The sequence below is a fragment of the Sminthopsis crassicaudata genome, chromosome 3 (genome assembly GCF_048593235.1).
Source record: "Sminthopsis crassicaudata isolate SCR6 chromosome 3, ASM4859323v1, whole genome shotgun sequence".
NCBI lineage: Eukaryota > Metazoa > Chordata > Mammalia > Dasyuromorphia > Dasyuridae > Sminthopsis > Sminthopsis crassicaudata.
The window spans coordinates 447926353-447942546 of NC_133619.1; the positions used below are offsets into that span (position 1 = coordinate 447926353).

General features: G+C 36.6%; 1 protein-coding gene across 3 annotated transcripts in view; it reads left to right on the forward strand.

The window, feature by feature from the left end:
* Positions 1–14809: 14809 nt before the first annotated feature.
* The window catches only part of GALNT3 (polypeptide N-acetylgalactosaminyltransferase 3), a 52253-nt gene continuing 50868 nt past the window's right edge, over positions 14810–16194 (forward strand). For 2 of the 3 annotated variants that reach the window (XM_074303219.1, XM_074303220.1), the window contains exon 1: positions 14810–15785. The gene's annotated coding sequence lies outside the window, so the exon portion shown is untranslated. Of the gene's footprint in view, positions 15786–16000; positions 16153–16194 lie in introns of all 3 variants that reach the window. The other variant, XM_074303221.1, reaches the window with a different exon arrangement.

Consider the following 16194-nt stretch of genomic DNA (forward strand, 5'->3'; position numbering starts at 1 on the left):
TTCTCCACTTGACTTGTTACCACAAGTCTGTTCAATGTCCTGGTTTTTTGGGGTTTCTTTTTTTTTCTCTTTCCTTCTCCCTCTCCATCTCTGTCTCCCCTCTCTCTCTTTTTCCCTCCCTTCCTCCCTCCCTCATTCTCTCCTTTTCTCTCTCTTCTTCCTTCCCTCCCCACCTCATTTCTTTCACTCGGTCTCTATTTCTGTTTTTTCTGGCAATAAACTTTGGCTCTTAATAATAAAATTACATGTTCCTCTTAATATTATATGGATCTTGAATCCGCTCTGGGCCTCCCCAAAGCATGCTTTTCTATTCTAGATTAAACTTTCTCTTTGTTATAAATTTTATAGCATCGTGGTGTTTGCTACAATTCCATACACATTTAGCTAGCTGACAGACACTTGTTGGAGTCAATAAAAATTGAGCTCTTTTTCTTGTTCTCAAGTAGGGGTTTAACTATATTTCCTCCTCATGATTATGTAATTGACTTACTTGGACCCTTCCCACCCTAAAAATCCCAGGACAGGACACAATCATCATATTAACATAGTTCACCCTCCACCCAATAATTGAACAGGATCAAATCACCACAGACTGCCTAGTTCTCTGTACTTTGAAGACATTTAGGTGGGGCTTTGAAGATTTCATGTGCAGACCCATTAAGCTAGCTGAATGACCAAAGGCCTAACATATGATGTAATCAAAGACTGTGGAAGAGCACCACCCAAGAAACATGGATGATGATTCTCATAAGCCTCTTTGATTTTTATTCAGGACATTTTGACATTCTTGTAATACTGAGGAGTTGTGAGGAGAGGATGTTCACATAAAAAAACAAAAAGAAAAAATGCTTTTTGGCATTTTGCAAAACGTTCCCATTAGAGTACAACACATTTTTTATAGGCCAGCACTGATTAAAGAAACCTTATTAGATATAAATGAGAAGCATGTGCTTCTGGTGGCATTTTACCCAGAGGACTCCAGTTAAGTATAGTCTGAACTTTTAGAGTATGTTAAACACACCCAGTTGAGCACTAAAGGGACTATCTCCAACTTAAAGAAGGGAATTGTTTTAAAAGATCAAATGCCCCAAAAGAACATTTATGGGGGAAGAATTAGTGAAGGTTTTTTCAGTATTCCCCTTCTGATGATTTTTTAGTAAACGTATCTGAAAAAATGCTGCTCAGGATCATTTTTGAGACTACTGGGTTGCTCTATAATTTATTTTGAATGTCACAAAGCAACCTTTTACCTTCATTAACAGGATCAAAGAACAAAATCTGGAAATGGAATGTTTCAATCTTAGCAATACTAAAAATGAATTAAGAAGCCAGTCGTGTAATGAAAGGCAAGTGAAAAGTAAATACATATGGGTTTTTCCATCTATTAATATCAAATTCAAACATTCCTCCAAAATTTTTCTCTAATTGTTTGTTTCCTAGCAACAAATGGGGAAAAATCAACCAAATCTTTCTTGATTCTTTGAGATAACTGCTATACTGCAATTTAGATTTTAAAATCTATAAACCATTAAATATCTTCATTTACAAGCAAGGAATACAACACGCAGTCTCTCCCTACTGTAGAGTAACTTCTGTAGAACCAGCAACTGTTTTCTATTCTCTGTTCTTCACAATATCTAAAATAATTCTTTGAACATAGAAGATACATGAATGAATGAATGAATGTACTTTGAGTAAGTGTAATTCAGTCCTTGAAAACTGAGACTTCCAGCCCTGAATCCACATGCTATTTCCCCCAAGTATGATATGATATGTTTGGGATAATATTTTGTGCTTCCTTTTTATTATGGCTAAACTTTTGATAACTCAATATTTTCAGTTTATTAACTGTTTATACAAAATATAATTCTAATAACAAAAATCAGTTAGTTTATTTATTTATTTTTTTAACCATGTTTAACGTATATTGGATTACTTGCTATCTAGGGGAGAGGGTGGGAGGAAGGGGGGAAAATTGGAACACAAGATTTTGCAAGGGTTAATGTTGAAAAATTATTCATGCATATGTCTTGAAAACAAAAAGTTTTAATTTAAAAGAAAAACAAAAACAAAAAGCATTTAACTAAGGCATAATAATATAATAATATCGATGTTAATAAAGAAAAGCAAATGGCAATCATTCTCTAACTCCATACACAAGTGGACGATTCTTTAGAGCTCTGGGAACATTTGAATTTTATCCCAGAATATAAGATGGTCAATATAAAGTTTAGGATTCAACACCATATGCATCATGGTGTTCTGTGGAAGTCTCAAAGCAGGCTGGAATTTAAATAAAGCTTCTCAACTTTGGGGAATGGCTGAAATTAGAATTCTGTTGGGATTCCTGAATTCAGAGGTGCCACAACTCTCCCTACTTCCTTCTGCTTTTCAACTCCAACCATAGAATAGATGTTGAATTTCTGATTATGCTTTTTACTATTGTTCTGAGAATCCATTAAAATGTTGCTTTTCTGTGCTGTTTTCTCTCTTTTTTTTTGTACTTGTGTGTACCTCCTGAAACAATTGTTTATTCAAACAATTCTCCCAAGATTCTAATGCCTGGAAGCTTCACCCAACAGAGAACAGGTCCCTTGCTTCACAATTATGAATAAAGATATGCCAAGATATTCAGAGCATCACTTTTTGTGGTATCAAAGAGCTGAAAACAAAGTGAGTGCCCATTGATTGAGGAATGGCTAAAAAATTCATAATATATAAATGTGATAAAATATTTTCATATATTAAAATGTGAGAAATATGAAGAATTTAGAGAATCAGGGAGATTTATAAGAACTGATGCAGCATGAAAGAAGCAGATCCTAAAAAAACCAACATGCAAAGACTACAGCAGTGTGAATGATAAGTTCACTAAAAGGAAGTGAAAATCTGAGTGATTTCTAATGTGAATGAATTCTAATGATAGGCCCAGGTGACATTTAATTAAACACACCTCCCCTTCTTGGTAATGAAGTGAGAGTCTAAAAGGCAGTATATGTGTTTTTCATCAGGTATAGTAAGTGTGGTAAGTGTTTTGGTTTGTTACAAAGGAGTTCAATACTGGAAAAGCTACTACCAGAAATGACATGATGTAAAATAAAAGGCATCAATAATATATAAATATATTTTTTAAAATAAATGGTAAGCCATAATTAATACAGTAATGTCAATATAAGAGAATGTAAATTATAACATTTAAATGTTCCTAATTTTTGCTATAATAATTAAAAACACACAGAAATATTCTACTGATTTTTAAGTGTGTACGGTACCAGAAAAGTTATTTAGGAAGTGGAATTCTCAATTTATAGTGCCTTGTCCTTGAAGAACAATGTTATTTGGCTTGGGCCTCCAGACACATCAGTGTTGAGTTGAAGTAAATTGAATTGAAATAGGATTAAGTTTTCTTAGTTGGAATTATCCAGAGAATTCCATTGATTCTCTTCTTTTCTTTGTATGTGGAGAGAGTTCAATTTTCACATGAAAATATCCTTATTATCTACTTCACAGGATTATTGTGAGGATCAAATGAGAAAAATTATGAAGTTACTTTGTAAATTGTAAAGGACTATTTTTAATGTTTACACATAGTTGTACATAAGAGAAAATGAATATATGACTAATTATATTATGCATTATTAGACTAATGAATATCTTTGAGATCAAGATATCATAGGAGCATAGATCTAGAATTTTAAGGGATCCTGCATGTCACCTAGTGTCTCTTGCAGGCATTAGCTTTTATTTCTTCCACAATAGAAATGCATGGTACATAAAGAATGCACAGAACCCCACGGGGCGAAAAAAACCTATATAAATATAAAGCAACCTATGACAATTCTCCTAAATGAAAGAGAAAAAATAAAAACAATTCTTTGGAGAGGTGCTGGACAAATAATCCCCATTCTTCTGGACTTGCATCTTCAGAGCAGCTTCTTGCAATCATAGAGTTGACAAGGTTCAATTTTCTTGTCCCCTCTCAAAAATAGAGTAATTCAGTCTTAAAAAGGAGTTAGTTTAGTGGATAGAGTGTCAGGCTTGAAGTCAGGAAAACTACTCTTCCAAAGTTCAAATCTGTTCTCAGATACTTACTATTTATGTGACACTAAATAAGTCACATAATCCTATTTGCCTCGTTTTCCACATCTATAAAATCAGCTGGAGAAGACAATGGCAATCCACTCCAGTATATTTGCTAAGAAAACTCCAGAATCTGTCATAACTGAAAATAACTCAATGATACAAAAATCAGTTCTGAAGCTTCAGAACAATCACATATTGCATATTCCTTTTCCACGATAAAGACCTGACTCTCTAGTATTCCTGGATAGAACCTTAGATGTGAACTTGTGAATTGCAGTCGATACTTACTTAGCAGTTAAGTTAGGCAGCTATGACTTCTAATGATTTTTCCAGATCTAAATCTATGACTCTACAATTTCAAAAACTGGCATGGAAAGATCACTTTCAGAAATTTTAGTCTTTGACCTATGCTCAAAAAAAGCAAACAAAGGATAAAAGAAGGCAGTCAGGATCTCCTTCTCAGGCTCCCACAGGTAAGCATAGTTTACTCACCTTGTTCTATAATCACCATTTACTACTGATTCATGGGTGGAGGGGAAGAGAGAAAGAAGGGAAAAAAGAAAATCTCTCACACAGGTATATGTGTGGTGGGTATATACACACACATATATATGTATATATTTGTTCAGTTGTTTTCAGTCCTGTCTGACTTCATGACCCCAGTTAGGATATGTATAATATGTACATTATAATACATATATAATTATATATATTATATATAATAATCAATTAGGTGGTATATGTGTGTGTTATATATGTTTGCAGATATATACATATTATATATGTATGCATATCACAAAATTGATCAAGTGCTGCCCAATCAATCCCTTATTACATTAGATAAAGAAACCGAGGTCCAAAGAGGTTATGAGAAGCAATAAGTAACAGAAACATGCAGATCTGATGACTCTAAGATTGTTACTCCTTTCCAGTGCACCACATTTCAGAATGAGGAATTTATTTGTTTTAGAGGGATGGTTTACAAGTGAAATAAAAGTAATTCAGAAATGATTAAGTGTAAAATTTGGAAACAGTGTGCAGAGTGACTGAATGTGTGAGAGAGGATGTGTGAATGGTCCAGAAAAGATAGCTATATCTTCTACCTAGCCCCATTGTACCAGCATAAAGAGGAATGTTAGAGACTTCTAATCAAATCTGATCACATAAGACATATCTAAATCTGGCTGTGATCATAGGTTGTTAGCAGAAGGTGCCTAGAGAAAAAGGTTGAATGAATGACAAGTTTGTGACAGTAATACCAGAATTACTGTTTTCCTGTAATAAATACCATTTACTTTTCATAAAGATAATAAAGAGATTAGGTTTTTAATGGGGATTTGGGATGGGTTGTTTGTTTATTTTTCTCAGAATAAAAAACAATTACTGAAGGATATATTACTTTATGTCACACTTCCCTAGGCAGCTCTCTAAAAGTATAAGTTGCAGGATGAATATTGATCATTTTTTGTAGAGGGAATTTCCATCAAAAGTTCCCTGTACTGATGAAATCATAGATCCTGTTTTAAAACAATGAAAGGGGAAAATATTCAGGTCCAGAAATGACTGTGCCCTCATATAATGTTCTCTGTTTGGGTTTCCTTGGGAGTCTCAGGAGGTCTTGCGAGCAGCCTTCATTTCAGTTCAGAGTAATCACCACAAGAACAGCCAGGTGTTAAAAGTCCAAATCCTTTATAGTCTCCTTCAAAGTCCTATCTCTCTCTTTCACTTGGGGCTCAGCTAGTTTTCTTAGAGGCCTACCTCTCTCCTTGGTTCTGAGAGCTTCAGCTCTCGCCTGTCTTCTCTTAGTCACACCAGGCATGACCCTTCTCCATTGCCCTTTAAGTAATATTCATTTTTAATTCAATGGCGTCCTACTTAGTCTTACAAAATAAGAAGAATAAGGTTAGAGGCAAGCCTGATACTAGGACACTCAGTTCAGGTTCAATTCAGGGATGAATTGAGGCACACAAAAATCATTGAACAATTAACCAGAAGGAAATTTACTTTGGTCTAATACAGCAAGAATATGCAGTAAAGATAAAGTGGCACTCATCTTCACTGCTCCCCCCTCACTTCCTTATAGAAACTACCCTAGAGAGCAAGTCATCAGGGCAAGGCATGGTGACTCACACTTATGATCTCAAGGACACAGACTCCATGTGGCTGAAATTTAGGTAATCAAAAAGCCAAATCAGGAAAATTGGGCCAATCAGGTTCTGAGGACAGCTTTATTTATTTTGGTCTATGGAAAATTTATCATAGCAGGAAAGAAGGCAGAGTGGGCTGGGCTTATCTCAAGTTGGGAGTAGGAAGAATGAACACGCCTCAGGGAAATAGGGGACAGTCGGGGCATAGGGGAGCTTTGTTTCCTTTTAGGTAGAACCAGTCCTGTTGCAGAAGAGAAAAAGGCGAAGGCTCAATGGATAATATAAGGAAATACTGGCAGATATTAATCTTATTACAATTGGTATTAAAAAGTTGGAGAGTCATTAAAGTAGTTTTATAATTTTCCCAATATTGTGCTTATCACTTCCTCCTGTTTGATTCTAGACCCAATTCCATGTTCATTTCACCATCTATCCATATACTGATGGTGAGTTATCATAAATTTTATCATAAATTGGTTATCATAAATTGGACAGCAGGCATAATTTATCCAATGTAGATGATTAGGCTGTGCTTCTGATTTTTTGGATTTCAACACCATGCCTCAGCCACAAATTACTTTGGAACCTATCTCAGATCCTGGGACCAATCTGGAACGTCAAATCATCCTGGTAGCCTTCTCACCCTGGAAGAATCCTTCTACCATTCTGACCCGCTTCCCACTGTAAATTTATCCTGGTGCCCCCATTTAGAGAAGGGACTTAAGCAAGATAACCATTCCCCTACTGTTTCTGACTTTCTGGAGTTCAACGGCATGCCTTTGGATGGCTACCTTCTCCCCACCCAACGCCTTGCAGCTTACTTTGTGAGTAATCTAGAATATTAACTTCTTGGAGGGCAGGGATTGGGTTTCTTTTCTCTTACATTTGAATATTCAATGATTAAGAAAGTGCCTGATTACTTAGTAAATGTTTACTACTTGTTTGTTGGACAACTGCATGACCCTACACAATTCACTTAACCCAAAGATTTTTGGGTTAAAAGCCAAATATCCTCCATTTCCTCATCTGTAAAATGAGCTGGAGAAGGAAATGGCAAAGTGCTCCAGTCAGAAATGACTAAACTAAAACAATCTGCCTGTTACCTTGCTTTGAGTAGACATATTTTCCAAGAGGTCATGTAATATTCTGGGGCTTGTTGCTACCATAGTAAAATGTCCACTACAAGCAAATATATATGGAGGACTTCATCATCCATGGAAAATTCCTCTTCAACTTGGGTTCTGCTATATCTCTTTCAAAATAGCAATGGACAGGGGCAGCTAGATGGTGTAGTGTATAGAGCACTAGTCCTTAAGTCAGGAGGACCTGAGTTCAAATCTGGTTTTAGACACTTAACACTTCCTAGCTGTGTGACCCTGAGCAAGTCACTTAACCCCAACTGCCTCAACAACAACAAAAAATTTAGTAATGAACACCTTTGGTAAATATATATCTCCTTGTTTTATGCCTAGCTTGATACTTATGATCTGGAGGTTTTTGAACAAGGTTATTTCCACTGTAAAATCTTTTAAAACCTTGAATATTTTTGATGTGTAAAGTAGAAACATCTTGTTGGAAGACAGCTTTAAAATAGCATTCTGCTATACCAACTTTGTTTTAATAATGAAATAGACTTTGCATTTTGTTTTCATTCTTTGGACAATTGTGTCATAGTAAAATGTGGGCTACTGTGGAATATCTCTTACAAAAGGCTGCTTCTTCCTTTCTCAAGCCCACATCAAAGGTACCTCTAACTGGGTATATTGATAACTCTCATAAGAAAAAATCATGTAGAAAGAAGGCATATAGGTTTGTAGTTGCTGGTGTTTGGTCACCAGCATGGTGACCATTATCTTTACGAAATTTTACCTAAATTTTTAATCAAAAATTACCAAAAAAAATTTTCTGTATTAATAAAATCTGAGATCTTTTCCATAGTTATAATAATTTCTCTTCTTTCACATACCTTATATGCCTCCATAGTTGTGGTCCTTCCAAACACAGATCTGTTCTAATTTAGCCATTTTACCATTTTCATTCTCTTTAAGGCCACTTCTATATGGTCAATAAAAATATCTAGACCCATGATGTTAAAGTTCAATATAAAGTTCAAAAAATTTCATTACAAAAATATTTCAAATCTTTTATATTTTTTTCTGTTGTCCTTTCATCTTTATATTACTTCAGGATGACTTTGCTGCTTTTTGTTCTGTAAGATGATATTGATCATATTCTTTCACCACCCTTTTCCATTAAATTATACATAAAAATTTAGTTTTTTAATTGGCTGATATATCTAATTGGCAAGCAAGTCAAGTGTTTTCTTATTAAAGTTATTTTATAGGCATTTTTGGTTTACTTGCTGCAATTTACATAAATTAAATATCAATAAGAAATAACTGTAGTCTGTGTCCTTATCTTTCTTACTTATTCATCTCCCATTTTTCAATCACTAGTGACCTATTTAAATAGAGACAGTAAAACTTTGTTTTTAATTAGTAACTCGACATTTTCTTTTTATTCCTTCCAACTTTGTACTATTCTTTTCTCTTACAAGCCACTAATTTGTTTATAGACAGTTGATCTCACATTAGTAACAAATTATTTTCTGTTATATTTAATAAATGTCATTTTTCTGATGTTAGTATTCATCATGTTCAATGCCTTTTTTTTTCTCCAGGAAATTTTCAAGATTTAGAGGCATGAAATTTCTATCTAGTCTGGCCTTTCTCATTCCTTATTTGTGGTCCTTGTTTTCTAATATATATCTCATCATTGTCATCTAGTTCAACCTGTTCACTAAAGTCATCAAATATAAAAGTATATGTTAATTTGCTTTAGAAGATCTCATCAGTTTCTTTATAGGCCCCTTTCACCCTTTGCTGGTGGTATATAAGCTACAACTATTTTTATGGTTCTGTTGATCTTATGCTGTAATTTTTTTCTTGTTTGCTTTTTTTAAATGATTTTTACCATGAACAATGCAATATAAAATGGTTGAAATATCCTTCTGGTTGCCTTTAGGTGCACCATTTTACTGACTACTTGCTTCTTCAAAGAGCAACTCTAGACCATTCTTCTATTTAGCATTAAATTCCTTAACATGGAAATATTAAATAACATGAAAATGCCCAGATTGATATGATTCAGTTCTTCAGTAGTAGACCTACTGAAGTCTACTTCACTGACTCATTGAAAGGTCATTCATATGCTCATTGAAAAGTAATCTCACATAAAGTACCAAGAGCTAAGTTAATAAGATGTTCTGACAACTGTGCAAATCTGAGCATTTTGCCAATTAATTGAGGGTCATTTCAATTTTTTTTTAATAGTTTGAATAAGCAAAAAAATAATCATTAAGAAACTCACTTCCTGGTGAAATGTCTTTCCACTCTTAACTGGGTTGGTTTTTGGAAGCAGAAATAGCCTCCTCTTGGAGCCAAATTTAAATAGTAGAATGGTAGAACCTGTCAGAATATGTACTTTTCTGGCCTGGTCTTTGAAATCCCAAGGTCATCTAAAAACCATAATGCAATATCAAAGTAGCACTTCATAGAGAAGAGAGAAAACAGTGAGGGCCTAAAGATAAATTGAAATCATAAAGACTGAGGAAGGAGAAAGGAAGTACAATTCTTGCTGATCTTTAATCTTACTACAACATTCAACTACCAACAGCTCTCAGTCCTAGTATTTTTCATCTAAGCAACATTCCTTGTCCTCATCTCTTTATCCCACAATCTGTTCTTCAATCCTGAACCCTTACCTTTCATATTTCCTGTGACATAATTTCTAAGGCGCCTTGAGTGAAGTTTTCTTCTAAAGCCTTGATAATTTCTTTAGTCTGATATTTACTGTATAACCCAGAATAAGTCACTTTACTACTTTGTACAATTAGAGATTTGGAACAGATGACTTCCAAGGTCCTTTCCAACTCTAGAATTCCATGATTCTATCTATGATCCTTTGTGTACAAATTACTATCATAGAGAATTTGCTTATGACTTTGAGTAGTCTAATTTTTTTTAAAGGTTGGCTTAAGATACTTAAATGAATGAACAACAAAAAATCTTTGGAAAATCCCAACATTGTTGGAACAGGCTAACTTCAGCTCTATAGAAAACAAGGGATGGGTATAAAGAGAAGCCCTCAAAAAAAAAAAAAAAAAGAAAGAAAAATAAACTTGGATAGAATAAACTGCAAAGACCAAGAAGATAGTGGGCATACACTGGAAGGAGGTCCTGGCCACCTGACTTTATTTTTCATCTGCTCTCCCCAAGTCTCCATATCCTAAAGTTTCTTTTTCTAGTGATGGCAGCAATTTGGATCTAGTGCAATCTGTTTAAACTTCAGGTGGAGAAACTCTTATGGCAAGGGGCAGGAGCTGGGAAAGGTTGTCAACAAGGAAGCCATACTCTTTGATCTTAGCAAAATATAGGAAGCTTTAGAGTGGGAAGGGATATTAGGGATCATCAAGTTCAATACCTTCATTTCGCAGACAACAAAGCCAAGTCCCAAAAAGATAAAGTGATTTGCCCAAGATTACAGACCAATAGCAGAGCTGGGATTTGACTCCAAAGTCAATTCTCCCAGAAATTCAAAATTTATTATTTTATCCTTAGTAGGTCTTTATTTGTCAACACAATATTTGACAAGTTAAAGGTTAAGCAAACTTTTATGAGTTAGTCCATGAACTATCCACCATTTATAAAATAATTTATGGTGACTAAGTATTTTTTTATTTCTAAATAACTAATTTGTGAATTTTAAAAACACAACTCATTTCTAATATATATACTGCTATGTTTGTATTCTATGAGCAAAGCAGAATTTTGGTAGCTCAAAAGAAACATGAAATGTGTAAATTTGTAGGCATTTCCCTCCCTAAGGGTCAGACTATTTGTGCTTGATCTGTAGGCAAGTCTTTCTTCTTGACATGATCACTATAGCCAGATTGATTTTAACATTTCCATGCCATTTTGTTCCTCTTCAAGCACAAAAGGCAAACGACAACTATTGCATTTGACTTCTTGCTGTGATATCCTTCATGATTTATGAATATTTCAAGTTTACTAAGATGCCCTAATTTCTGAGCTGTTATTTGTTTTTAAGAGAACCAACATCATCAAAGGGGGGTGATTTGACTTGGATTTAAATGAACCAGAGTTACACAAAGTCATCAGTCTCACTTCCTCATTCAGTCTGGGATACAGTAGATGACCTCTTTGATGTCTGACCAAGTTTTAAGCATCCCACAGTGCCTGCTTCAGCTGCCTTCATGGCCTTGGAATAAATTGTTCTCATCTACCCATTCTGCTGGAGGAAGTCTTCACATGCTTGAGGTAGACATCCCCCAACTCACCAACAGATTTGAGGCCTTTGAGTTCCTCTCCACCTGGTTTAGGCCATCTTCTGAGACCATTTTACCTGGGTATGATGGTCAATATTCATGCTACAACTTCTTGGAGCTACAGTTAGAGTTGGGTGAAAGCATTCACCCAAAGTGAAGAAACAACTCTGAAAAAGGACTCAGGAAGCCCTCACACCAGAGGTACTAGTTCTCTCTGAACAGACCATATATCCCATATACCAGACTCACAGAGCAAAGTGTCTGAGGCCAGAAACCTGAGAAGACATATATACTGAGGCAGAGTGAGGTGAACAGAACCAGGTGAACAATTTATTTTATGACAACAATAAAGTTGTTTTGATTCCAGGACCAGGTGGCATGATAAGTAGATGTGATTCAGGAAGACTTACATTCCTAAGTTCAAATCCAGCCTCAGACACTTATTATATGATCATAGACAAGTCACATAAACCTGTTTGCCTCAGTTTCCTCATCTGTAAAATGAGCTGGAAAAGGAAATGGCAAACTACTCCTGTGTCTTTGCTAAGGCAACCCCAAAGGGAGTTACAAAGAGATATGACTAAACAACAACAAAAAGATCTGGATTGTAACTATGTACCACTATAAGCAGCCAACAAAATTGTTTTATTCGTGGATAACAAATAAATTGTAAACTACTAAAAACAAGGAATATTTAGATTTCTCCTCTAATCTCTGCAGTAAATATAATCGAAAATCACTACTGCATTTTCAAGAAAATGTCCTCAGGTGCCACTTGTGTTGCAGCAAGAGCCATATGTAGACTATTAGTCTATTTCATTAACTTTTTTTTATTATGTTAATCTTTTTAAAAATGAAACTGAAACTCTTCTCCAGTGAATTTTTCTCAGTTTCTTCCTGATATTCTTCTCATTAAAAAAAAAAAATTCTTACAAATGCATCTTGTCTGTAAAACAAGTTTCCACTCATTCCCTCATCCCATCCTACTCCCTCACCCCTGCCCCCCCACCAAGCAGTTTGCATATCAGATAGTTATTGCTGTCAGCATTGCTACAAAGGTTGTAATGTTTTAAAACATTATCATGGCACACTGAACAGTTATAAAAAGTACTCATATTTCTCGCTTTTTGGTATGACACTAGCCTTTTTTCTCTTCTGAGTCAATCTCCATTATAGTCTCATTTCTTTTGGTAGAAATTGCTTCAATCTGTTTCATTTTTTAGCCAAATCTTTCAGCTTGTCTTTTGATATCCATTGTATTTGTGGGAACTAAAGTAGAAATTCCCACAAATACAATGTAGGAACTAAAGTAGACATTGCACTGTTTTGTATTTAGTCATAAAAGTTTTGCAAAATGGAATTCTGCACTAGAGCTTCTTAAATGTACATAATCACTCCAGATTGAAATTAGACAGTGGTTTTGAACAATTACATGCATTTCATTACACATTAGAATGAGCTATTGTTGAGTTTTTTAATTGGATCTCATTGGTGGATCATTTGTACTTTTTTTTTTTCCCTTTTTATCTCTTTTGTGAAGGGAAATTCAGTAATATAACCAGTTTCTTTTTCATTAAATCTTTCATATGCCTATAAAGACTATTAGGATTATTTTCAAATTTTCTTAAAAATGTAATAGTTTCATGACTAAACCATTCTTTAGGCCTATAATCTACAGGTGTAACCAAACTATGGATTCTTTCTAAATAGTATTTTATTTAAACATTTTCTGAAATAGACGATTGTCTTAAATCTGTGCAATACTTTACTGTTATATTTGTGCTTCATAAACTAAAGTTGTTGCTTTCAGGATTTCTTTATTTGGTTTTAATTATTTTCATAATGTTCTGTTATGAGAGAAGATTAAAAAAAATTACATGAGTACAGACATGAGTAAGTTATACTCTGCATCTTTGAAGCAAATCTACAAATATCCAAATAAATGACATCAGTGATTTATGCGTACTTCTGTTCTTACACCAGCACAAAGGAATATTATTTTTATGCATGGGAAATAAGCCTCAGCACTCTGCTCTTCTAAATCTGTGAATGCTTGCTTCTCATTTTGCAAGTCTAAAATTTGTTAGAATCGAGTGTTTATAAACTAAATACAAGCTACCAAAATATTTATTATTTTGTTAAGAATAATTAAAGATAGGTTTCATTTTTATGAATACAAATAAAGCAACATTGTGTCCTAAGTTTTAACAGCATAACACGTGAAAATAATTCTAGTTGTTTAAATTCAGTACACTGAAAAATTCTAATATGTGAATATTCTCTGGGGTTATATTCTTTAATCATATAAAATTTTATTTTTAAAACTTTCTCTTTCTGAATTCGCTACTAAATCCAGCAACACAATTATCTCCCTTACTTAAAATAATCTATTTAAATTTCATTTTTGCCAATTAATTTTCAATGACTATTAGTAAAACAAATGTTGATATTTCCTATATTCTTTTGTTTTCTACAAACAATCAGCCAGGCCCTCTTTATCCACTTCTTATTCCTTACCAGTTTTGTTTTGTTTTGTTTTTCCAGGCTGGGGAGGTTAGCTGCTGCCTCCTATTTCATTAAATCCTTGAAAAACAACTACTTGACTCAAAACATTTATAAGAAGTTGCTTTTTTTTTTTTTTTTTTTTTTTTAAGAAATCTTTTTAAACCCAATTTTATAGATGGTACAGTACTCTGGAAACTTAAAAACTGCTTTTTGTTAAGACTGGTCTAGTTTAGAGTTTCTTCGAACAGAAATGTATGTTACAGATGAGACTACCTGCCAACAAGAAATAGGAAAAATAAATTACTTTTTAATGAATTACTCCACCAAAACCAAGAAATAGTTGCCAGTCTTTATTTTATGTCATTTCTCTTCATATGTCCATTTACTTTTAACGTAGAACCACATATCTAAGAAGTAGGAGATTTAACAGGAAGCTATAAAGGTCATTTTAAGACCTACTTTTAAGGTGTGGCAATGTTTATCATACCAGCACTGGGGAAAATGACAAAGAACAACCTAAGTGTCATTGTAAAATAGGGATGAAAAAATTAAATGTCTTTAAATAACATCATCCCAGAGCGTGAGCTAACTTCCACCTCCTAAATTAGATTTTAAGTTCTACCCAAATCTAGATGAGACTTGTTTCACAAAATAAAGAGGAAACCACAGGTTCCTTTTCGACAAGAGGGTAATCTCTTCCTAACTGCCTTCTCTTTATTTGGCATTCTTTTCCCTCTGGGACTGCAACCCGGGACTAGGAAGTCTGGGCTAAAGTGGTGAGGAACTCCTCCCGCCTCCCAGCGCCCAGTGGTCCTTCCTCCTACACGTTCCTTTTGGAGAGACTTTTGGGGGAGGTAAGCATCCCTACCGCAGGGTGCTGAGACAGCCGGCAGCAGCGGAAACCACTAGCTGCACTGCGTTTGAGTCAAGTGATCAAGAAAAAAAAATAACTAAACTGGCAGCTCTCCTCAATAGCCGACGAACCGAATTTGCAGCAGGAGCCTCTCAATCTTGTTACTCAAATGAGCCTCAAATTTGTTGCTGAAGATAAAAAGGCTCCTTAACTACAGAACTCCTCCCACCCTCCAACTGCTGTGCCCGGCGAGAAGCCGCAGAGTAACGGGGGGCGTCAGAATCTCGGCGGACCCCTGACCCTGTTCCCAGAGGGACTAGGGCCACCAGGGCTGGACGAGTTTCTCGGTGGTGACTGCGGTGGAAGTGGAGAGTCGCCCCCGGGAGCAGCCTAAGGCGGGGGTGGAGAAAGAGAAGGGCGGAGGCGACCGCGGCGGAGGAGGAGGCACGTAACCGCCGCCGGAGGTTACAGGCGAGGCTCTCCCTTCTCTCCCAAGGCCCCCTCCTCATTTCTCACCTGGGCAGCTCAGGTAAGGGCTAGGGCGGGGCAGGTTGCCGGCGCGCAGGCGCAGCACGGGAGAGCGAGGGGGCGGGGGTGCTCGCCCCTGCCGACGTTGCAGGCTGGAGCTCACCTGGGAGCCGCCCGGAAGAAGCGAAGCCCCGGCCCGGCCTCTCCTGGCAACGCGGCGGGCCGGGAGGGAAGGGAGAAGGAAGAGGAGGAGGAGCCGGAGCTCGGTCTGGAGTCGTAACAGTAGCAACCGAAGCCGCGGCGGCCGCCGCCGCCACCTGCACCTGGCGCCTGAACCACGTCCAGCGCACCTCGCTGCTGCCTTTTCCAGTTGTCCGCCCAGGTGAGCTGGCTGGGACTGCGCGGCGGGAGCAGGGAGGAAGGCGAGCGGACGGGGCTGGGACGGAAACTCCGCGGGCAGAAGCCTCAGGGTCCCCAGAAGAGCTGGGAAGAGAGCTGGGGGAGTGGGCTGGAGAGCGTGCCCCGAGGCCCGTGTGGTTGGCAACTATTCTCGCCCGGGCCCTTTTTTCTTCTATTTTCCCTCTTCATTTCCCTCAGCCCCGGAGGAAAGTGGTTGAAGGATGGCTGAGGCACTCCGCACCCCCAGCCCCGCTCCTTCCCTCGCAGTGCCTGCTTCGAAGTGACTCCTCATCCCCCTGTCCTCCTCCGAAGAGTGGCAGGGTCAGGCTCTGCTGCCGAAGTTTAGAACGGTTCGGCTGACCCCCCCGGACCCTTAAGGAGAACCCTTTTCT